The sequence below is a fragment of the Ovis canadensis genome, chromosome 2 (assembly GCF_042477335.2).
Source record: "Ovis canadensis isolate MfBH-ARS-UI-01 breed Bighorn chromosome 2, ARS-UI_OviCan_v2, whole genome shotgun sequence".
Classification (NCBI taxonomy): Eukaryota; Metazoa; Chordata; class Mammalia; order Artiodactyla; family Bovidae; genus Ovis; species Ovis canadensis.
Window position 1 is genome coordinate 81,910,765 of NC_091246.1, and position 10,274 is coordinate 81,921,038.

Genomic DNA, 10,274 nt, shown 5'->3' on the forward strand with positions numbered 1-10,274 from the left:
AGTTAACCCCTAATATGGAAGAGATAAAGAAGGTGTCTTGAATAAAATATACATGGAAGACCTGTTTCCTTAAATCTCTAATGGAATTTTATCACCTATACAGAATGCTACTAGAACTACCTGATATTAATATCAAATCTAAATCAAACTTCCAAGGCTGGCTCATTGGATCTTTTGGATACTTCTGTTTCAGAGGAAGAAAAGGTGCCTGAAAGACTGATCAATTTTTCTTACTTTGCTAGAGACAATCACGATACCTAATGGATGCAAAGTATATTCACTTTCTCCGTTAACAGTACCTAAGGGCTTCCTGGGTGGCTCAGATGGTAACGAATCTGCCTTCAATACAGGAGATCGGGGTTCAATCCCTAGGTTGGGAAGATCCCCTGGAGAAGGGAATGGCAACCCACTCCAGTATCCGTGCCTAGAGTATCCCATGGACAGCAAAACCCGGTGGGCTACAGTCCATAGGGTCACAAAGAGTAGGACACAACTGACCGACTAACACTTTCACTTTCTAACAATACCTATAAGTGAAGGGATTAACGAGTTTCTGATTTTAGAAACTTTAAACAGTTTCTAAACATATGAAGGTAATAAACAGCATTGTATATTCTTTACAAATGTTTAATTTGATCAGAAATTCTCATTGCTAGATCATACTTCTGAAAACCAAGATGTGTAATAAACTCAGTCTGATACTTAATACATGCAATCAAGTCAATTAGTGGATACACCAAATTCACAGTTCTTAACCACCCAGAAACATAAATTAACGAAATATCCCTGTATAAGTAAAATAAAAAAGAAAGGATTGTAGGGAGATGGTGGCATAAGTGATATAGTTTATTGTTGTTATTTCTTCACTTCTTTAGTATTTATTGCATAAAAATAGAGTGAATATGATAGAAAAAAATTCCACAGTCAACATCTACAATAAACTTAGGTGACAAGGTAGTCACCACAGACACCAAAATACAAACAGAAGGGGACAGACCACCAAAAGAATTAAGACAGAGTATCAGTGACTATGCCAAAGGAAGCAAGGAGAAGGCAAGGAACTTTTAACAGGCCTGAGAGTCAGAGAAATGTTAAAACACCACTGGGTACTAACAGAATCTCGTGGGCCATTCTGAGAAGAGCAGAGGGAGAGGACACTCAGTATCAGACACTGAGGCTCTTATAGGCCAGGGCAAGGGGGCTTCAAGAAGTTCTGACAGATAGTCTAAGTCTGGACCTGATAGCTTCCTATAACCACTAAACTGTCATATTCCACCAGAAAGGATATTGCCCCCTACTCTGAAAAACTGCCAGGGACAAAATTCAAGGTAAGTGTTACAGGGATGATAATGGTAAAAAGAAAGAATAAAATCCAAATAGAGGGGCAGGGTAATAGAAAAGAAAGACTGCAGAAAAATAGAAGCTGTATATTTTGTCAGTCTGTGGGCAGGAACTCTAGAATTGCTCTGTTGATCATGTTATTTGAATTTGTCCTAGCTCTAAGTATAATATGCTGTATTTGTAAAATAAAAGCTTGCTTTAATGACTCAATATAGGAAACATGAATATAAAATATCTAATTTTATTTGATTTATATTGAATTATCTTAGTAAGTTTTATATTAATATATTGCTTTTAATAATTTTATTTTGATGTTATATCACACAATACATACTTTAAATATTTAATTTTACAATGACGTTCACAAGATAATATTGTATATATACTGGATAAAATTAAAATGATCAAAATGAATTTCACCTATTTCTTTTTATATCTTTTTTAATATGGCTACTCAAACGTATATAATTAGGTATATGCTTCATTATAATAGAAGCACAAGAAAACAAACAGAGAGAGAGGGAGTGAAAGTCTGTAGAATTCAAGTAATGTGACAGACATTAATCAATAACAATATATGGACCAGGTTTGGGTCACAGTACAAACAATGATCATTTTAAAACAATGTGGAAACTAAACTCTGATTAAATTTTTGACACGAATGGAGATTTATCACTATTGTAGTGATGACTGTAAAAATCCTTATCTTCTAGATATACATATCACGGTATTTGTAGATGAAGTAATGTATCAAGAGAGGGTTGAGAGAAGGAGATGCAAATTTAGGAGAAATCAGAATGGCCGTGAGCTGATCCTGGTGAAGAAGTGGTGAGTACCTAGTTCCACTCTGGGCTTCTAATCTGAATGATGTTTAAAATTTTACATAATAACAAGGTAAAAAACAAAGGATGAGAAACAAATCTATTTCTACTATGGATTTAAAAAAAACATCCAGAGTGGCTCTGGATGGTGCAAAATAATGAAAAAAAAAAAAAATCCTCCAAAAGGTTCCTTTTCTGTAATGTTAGTACCAAGATGAGAATTGCAGGAGGCTTCACTGTAGCTGGTCAGCTTTTCCATTTACGAATATTCCAAATCTTTATAAACCATCTGGAGAGCAAGGGTTTGGCTAGATTTCCACTCCACTATACTAATGAGACATTTATTGAGAAAGAATGTCAAAAATAACAACTTTCAATGTAGCAATACTCAGATACCAAAAACTGAAACACTTAAAGCCACTCTCATCCCAACTTACAAAAAACAAACTCATAAAACCATGTGTCAACAATGTCCAATTATTCTAATCACACAGTACAGTGTAAAACCAAAATTATTGCTCTGACTACATCTTGGTTATAAGGCCACACTATAAGATTGCCAACTATGCACTTTTTTAGGAATTAGATAAGCTAAGAAGAAGTATTAGCAGTAATGAATCATTTTAATATTCAGCAATAAATACAGAAGGAAACAGAAATAAAACAATCTGGGAAACACTATTTTGAAAATAGAGGCATTTTAAAAAGAAAAGTGAATTTCAAAGTTTTTGCCCTTTCTCATTTCCTCTGTCTTCTGGATTTCATTTTTCTCTACAAGTCTATACAGATTTCACATAATATCTAATACACATGCTCTTGGTTTTATAAACTTTGGGCCAAACAGCTTGAGTTGCTCTGGTCTCTCTTTGTATTACACCTTCCTCCATTCTAAAAACAGACTTGGTTTACCAATAATCAGGAACAATAAAGAAGCATGGGAGAGGCATGGATGTAGAAATATTAATAACCCTTTAGCATCCATTTGGTCAGAAAATATGCCACCATGTTCCTCTTGTAGTTTTGTTCATCATTCTCATTTTAACAATCCTGTGAAGCATATACATATTTGTGTTTCACTGGCAAAATTCTTGTAAAATAATGTCCTCATGGTACTTCAATTTAACTTAACAAACCTTTGTAGAGTGCTTACTACCTGTAGGGAACACTGATGTACTAAAGATTTAGAGAATATGATATTATACCTGCCTTCAATTTGCTTATTGTTTACTAGGGAAGACAAACTAAAGAGGAAGAATTAGAAAATATCACATAAGAAAGTTTTAGGGGAGCACAGGTGATCTCTAGTCTTTTCATGGATCAGGAAGTCTTCCGAGGGAAGGTGAGACATCCAGCTGGGCTACAGAGAGTAGGCACAGGGTCTCCTGGCAGAGAAGGGGCAATGACCGACTAAGCAAAAAGCAGAGGGTTTCTTCCCCCACAAGGAAAAAACAATGGATGGAAATAAACTACAACAGTCAGAGCAAGGACCTGAGTGGAAGAGTGAAAAAGACAGAGACGATACAGAAGAAAAAATAAAGATAAAGAATGCTCAGGAAAAAGAGTCCTTTTTGCTCATCTCATGTGCATTTGGCATACCCTGAATTCTGAATCAAAGGGAAGAAAAGAAAAAAAAGCACAATCCCTGGTTTCCTGAAGTGTGCTTGATCACTGAATTATCAACTGTTATAAAAAGCAATATATCTCCATCCTTCCAAGCATTATGGCCATAGCCAGGGTGTTACGTACTCAGAAAAGAGCTGAAAGAATGGCTTCCTTGGTGTTGACTTCCCCCATGGTGTACAATGTCTTCCTGTGTGTTCTCTACATGCATGGAGGACAGACACTTTCCTTGTTCTCACTGTAAGTGTTTCACATCTATGTGTGAAACATACAGCTCCATATGCATTTGTGTATTATAAGTTCCGAGTCAACTGAATAAAAGAGTCCCCTATTGGCTGACAGTTGTTTTTAATCAATCTATTGGTCTTAAGCACATTCTACAAAATGCTGGAGGAATGATGCAGTGGTGGAAAGAATGATTTCATATTAGAGCAAGGCCAGTTGTCACTGCCAACTTGACCTGCTTAATAATAATGGAAAGAAAAGCAGTTGGCTGAGACACCAAGTGAGAACATTGCAGAGAAGGCTGAGCCCCACTGGAGTTTCCTGTGAGTGAGATGGGCACAGAGGAGAGTTCTGCTAGGACCCCCATGTGCAGCTCTGGCTCTTGGAAGGCCACGCATGCATTTGATACAACCCAATGGAAAAAGAGCAAGGCAAGTTTGACAGCATGCACATTCCTATTCTCTCTTAAGAACACTGAGTTTCACAGACTTAGCTCCATCGTCCAGAGTTAAGAGTCTGGGATGCTGTCATTTTTAAGCCACGTCACTGAGGACTAACCAGAGAAATCATCAAGTAGAATATGCCATTTCTGCATAATGAGATATTAATGAAGGAGAATCAGCACAGAAAACATTCCTGAGTTCTAAGACATGATGTTGTTGTATGAGTTTGTTTTTGTTATCAAGCATTAATCAACACATTGACATCCTGTAAGGAGCAGATTTTAGTGAAAATGGTATCAAAGTTGTTAGATTTCTTCCCTCTTCTCAGGCAAGCAGGTACTGGACAAACTAGAACCCTACCCAGGCACAGTGTCCCCAAGATCAAGGGCAATGGGACTGCTGCCTGCAAATGCCAGGGTATGGTGCCAAGGCGTAAGTTCTCAGACTTGTCTTTGTCTCTGAGTGTGCTGATCAGAGTCGGGAAAACAGTCTACATTCCAGTTAAGGGCGGATGGTGGTAGTGGTTGAGGGGTATGAGGACAGTAAGCCAAACATAACAGAAAACCAAGACAGCTAACAAAGATGAAGGTTTGAAGCCAATAGTGGTTAGCAGGCTTTGGAGACATTTCTGAGACGAAGAACAACTGTCTGATTGCATATAGTTTTGATGGTTACGGATACACTGAGAGCTTACGCCTACCAAGAGCAAAAAAATTCAGTTGACCATGATTTAAACTAACATTCTCACATGACATGAATTCTGGAAGTCAGCAGAATTTTGGCTTAGGTTGAGCTGCTCAGCCGTGGCAGAGCTCAAGGTCCATGTCTTGAATGGTCCTCTTGACCTTCTTCTCATGGCTGCAGATCACTGCAGCAGCAACAGTCACATCATCAGATGGTCTTGTTTAAAACCAGACACCAGGATAGTTCAGAGCAGAGCTTTTACCCTCAAACCAATCTAAGTTCGGAAAGAATAAAACCTTGCACAGAAATGAACAACTCATCTACAAGATCAGAGAGAGTTTAGAGTGACCAATTCAATCTTGCTTGCCTGGGACTTTCTTAGTTTTGGCAAGGAAAGTATCATGTCTGTGGAACCTTCTCAATCCTGGGCAATCAAGGATGGTTTGTCACCGTGTCACAGTCGCAGGGCCATCTTTTATCAGTTTTCTTGAGATGAACCATGCTCTATCCTACACCTGAACTAGAGTCTCTTAATTACAAGAGGAAAGGATGGGTTTTTGTTGTGACAAGATTCTCTCAATCTTGGTTTTTCTTTAGAGTAACTAGGGGAACTTTTTAAAAGTCCCAATGTCTGAGCCCTATTTATTGTGATTACAAAATTAATCTGGGGAATTTCTTGAGCATTAATGCATCTTAAAAACTATCCAGATGTTTCTAATGTATATCTCTGGTTGAGGAGTAAACTACTAGAGAAATCAAGTAATGTTATCAACCACTGAACACCTAATGAAACCACCAGGGAACATAGGATATAGTTTAACATGACTGGCGCCATAATCAATCTTTCAACCAATGTGGTGCTCTAGTTTTCTAAAAATATATATAATCTTTCCTTTTCATTGGCATGCAAAGATAAACAAGATACTAACAGATGTTATCTAAATTTATATATTAAAAATCGGAAGCTCAAAAATGTTGCTATTCATTCTTAAGCAATCCCCCTGTTCTATAACACATTTAACAAGATCGCCAAATTTCCATTCAAGGACAAGTACATTTGAGTTTGAGCAAACTCTGGGAGATGGTGAAGGACAGGAAAGCCTGGTGTGCTGCAGTCCATGGGGTCGTAGAGCTGGACATGACTGAGCAACTGAACAACAATAATAGCATTAAACACTGGGGCTTCCCAGGTGGCTCAGTGGTAAAGAATCTGCCTAATGATTTTTGCACAAGCAAATCCTAAAATATTCCATCATGAGTTCTAAGAAAGAGATAAAAGAGAAAAGGGAGAAAAATAGGAGTCAAACGAAAGTGTTATTCTACATCCATGAGGGAAGGGATGAATAGAGAGGAAGGAAGCTGTTACATATATTACTAATTTGCTACTTTATCTCTGAGCTGATCTCAGAGCTGTCAAATGGACTGGTAGACCAACTACAGAGTCCTTTCCATTATAACAAGTAGACAATTTCTTTTTTGTCTCTAAATTTTTTCAATTTATGTACTTTTAATTGGAGGATAATTGCTTTACAATATTGTGTTGGTTTTTGCCATATATCAACATGAATCAGTCATAGGGATACATATGTCACCTTCCTCTTAAACCTCCCTCCCACCCCTCTAGGTTGTCACAGAGCACCAGATTTGAGCTCCCTGCAGAATACAGCAAATTTCTACTCGCTATCTAATTTTACAAACAGTAATTGTTTACTTTGCTTTCCCCTCCTTACCTATCTCTCCCCTGCTTGTAACTTGGATTTCTCTAATAGCATTATTACTACTGCCTCTGGCTGGGTCTGAGTGAAAAGTTGTTCTTTAACATGAGAGTGTGAGGTGTTGGAAGTGAGAAATGTAATTTGTGATGTTAAGAACAAACGAGTACATTCTCTGCTAGGATCCTGGTCTCCAGTCTCTCTCCTAACTTTAATCTCCTGGGCAAGAGGGATATGGTAAATCCTACAGAATGAGCCAAAGGGAATTACGTGAGTCTGGGTTTCACATGGAAAGTTGGACCAGACATGGTGAAAGCATGCCCATCATAGTGTGTGAAGTAAGGGTAAGTAACAGATTTAGTCAGAACTCAGAGAGCAACATAGCCAGGGAGAGAATCCATATAGTGGTTTGGCAAAAGACTACAGATGTAAAAGTGTTCCAAGCATCAGATCTGGGAAGTGAGGCTAGACCACAAATGGAAATATCAGCTAAAATTTGGATGTAAAATATGTGATGGGTCAGTGGTTAATAACAACGATATAACAAATGTTTACGAAAGACCAGGTGCCAGTAACTAAACTAAAAACCTTAAATAAATTACTTCACTAATTCTCACAACACCCCCATGAAACTGATGTATGTTCCATATAACAGATGGCAAACTGAGACTCAGAGAAGTAGGTTGAGCTGCCCAGTATCACATGATCAGCAAGTGGTCAACAAGGATACATACTCAGGCCATCGATTCCATAGCATTACAGAGGCCAAAGGGCATTTCAGGAACTTGTGGCCGTTCCTTCTCCACTTTCTCCTTACCAGACCTTCTCCCCAAACTGAGGTATTTTCCCCTGTTCTTTTGGGTAGGGTGCCAATCACCGTGCAAGTTTAGGTGGCTGACCATGCTTCAGTGTGGGAGATTGTAATGACAAGACAGGAGAGCTGATGGGCTCTCTGAAGATATTTCTGCTCTAGCTCCTCACTGTCTGCTAGGTAACAGACATCTGAGGCAGGATAAAATTTACTAAGCAATCAGAAGAGACTAGCATAAAAGTGAAAGGGTAACTTGGCCCCAATCCAACCTCTTCCAGAAGGTCTGAGTTTCTGCTTTCTCTTGGCGGTTGGTAATGGCTTTTGTGCCGCCTGACCCAACATGAAAGCTTCTAGGTATCTGTTGTCCAACCTTATCAAGGCTCTTTTGTGAGAGGAGAACTTAGCTCTGTAGTCCTCGGGGGAAAGAGAAGGGGACCGGGTTGAAAGGAGGTGTTGCTCAAATGTAGCAGTGGCTCCTAGGACTGCAGGAAAGGCAAGCAGAACTGGGTTCTACAAAGGGTTGTGTCCTTTGGTGCAGTCCCCAAGGTCACAGGAGGGCTACTGATGGGGAGAGAAGATGTGTTCCCAGAGGTGAGGGCTGCTAAACATCCAGTATCACAACTTTGAGAGTTTCAGCCAAAGATTCTGGAACCATCCTGGCAGAGAAGCTGTATGTGGTATTACCTGTCTTTGAATGGACAATAACATTCTGTTCTGTGAGCCTCTTTGTGGCAACTTCGAAGGACCAAAGACTAGAGGTCTTTGCTTTTTTCTCCTCTGAGAAGGTATATTACACTAAAGATTATTATTAGATATCATTCCACCCCTGTAAATAAGGGCTTAGAGTCAGATATAATTTAATTTATAAAACTTAAACATTATTTTACTTGCATCTCACAATTTTGGAAAGATTCTGGAAATATTTTCTCCTTTAACCTTGATTATCCTATTTTATATATGCAAATTGTCTTTCTTTTCTTTTTTTTGCACACTGATCAGGACTTTATTTAAAAGTTAGCAAACAATACTGTAGAAACATTGATATGTAAATTTCTAAAGTGCTGCATCTTAAATTTAGTTGGCAAAGACCACATTTAGCTATAAGCATGAATTCAGTCTTCCACGTAGAAACGAGACACTAAACTAAAAAAAAATAGCTTCCTATTGTTTGAAAACACCAGTTTAAGTAGAGGACTGTAAAAATGCATATTTTTTAAGGAAAGAATTGACTGAACAAGAATACTCCTCTTTTACAATATTCCTTTTTACTTCATATGCGAGTTAGTGGTTGTGCTGTAGGGTTTAACTGTCACAGCACTAAAAGGCAACTATTTAGGGAAGAGGCTGAAAAAGGAAAAAGGAACGTATGTAAGGCAATAGTTCCTTTAGGTACCATAAGCATAATAGTGTTTTAGGAAGACCAGATAAAAATAACTGAAGGCTAGCTTAGTTCTCACTGAATAAAAACAGTGGGCTAAATACTGAGCTCCTTTGTGAACCTAATCATCAATGCCTTGGCCACCATACTGGTAATCTCTGGGTAGTCATCTTGGTGTTGGCCATGATACTCATCTGGGTATTCTGCCTGATAATCACTATCACTGATTTCCGACCCACTGGTTCCTGTTCCTTGGCTTCCACTGTGAATGAGAGGTTCTGTGGGAGCAGCACAGTATTTGGGATCATACACTTGCCGCCCAAGGCCATACACACTCATTCCTTTCTGGGAAGAACCTTGTTGGTACCCATCTGTAGGGAAATTGTGGAGTTCTCCATAGGTGGTAACGTTAGCTTCTGATCATAGATATCTCTTCGGGTACCCAGTGCTAACATCCCTGCCTGGTTGCCTCCTCTGTTGGTGCCCATTTGCAGGCTAACTGTGGTCTGATCAAAAGGTTTGTCAGTTTGCATTTTGGGATCATAAAGGTGCCTCCTAGTCCCATAGGCCATCATACCTGCTTGACTGGCGCATTGGTTGGTTCCCATCTGCAAACTAATTACACTTTGACCAGCTTTTAATTTTCCTTCTTCAAAACATCTTGTTTGTTTTTCTGCATACTTATCTCCAATGTCAATGGTTTTATGGAATCCTTTCGTTTCGGCCAGACCTGCTAGGGCCGCCAACGTAGTCTGAACCTCATGTTTCCATTCTCAAAAAGATCATTTACTTCAAATACATCATGTGGCTTAATGCCATAAGCCTGAATAGCTTTAATAAATTTGCCGATATTCTCCAACTGAGGCCAGTTTAATGAGGACTCATTGACCTTCTTCACTGAGCCTGGCCGCAGCTTGTTTATGAGTTCGCAGAGGTTAATGCCATCTTTCAAGCCCAGCAGGAAGTTGGTGCCAATGCTCATGCCTGTCACCTCTTCTATCCAATTGTGGAGATCTTCTTCTGCCTAATGATCATACTTGGAAGCTATCTTGTTCTTGACTTCAGCCTTGTTGAAATGGGTTATGATGATTTGGGCGGCGGGAAGAGGCTGAGTTGGGGGATTGGTTGGTCTGGGGGATTCTCTCACCCACTTCCCCGCTCCTGGCCCCAAGGAGTGGCCTAACCACAAGAGGCTCAGAGCTCGCTCCCCTGGGTGGCACAGGAGTTGCTGGGACGTGG

General features: G+C 39.2%; 1 pseudogene; it reads right to left on the minus strand.

Annotated features, from left to right (window-relative positions):
* Positions 1–9,156: 9,156 nt before the first annotated feature.
* LOC138432372 (calponin-3 pseudogene) lies at positions 9,157–10,052 on the minus strand (annotated as a pseudogene).
* Positions 10,053–10,274: the final 222 nt, after the last annotated feature.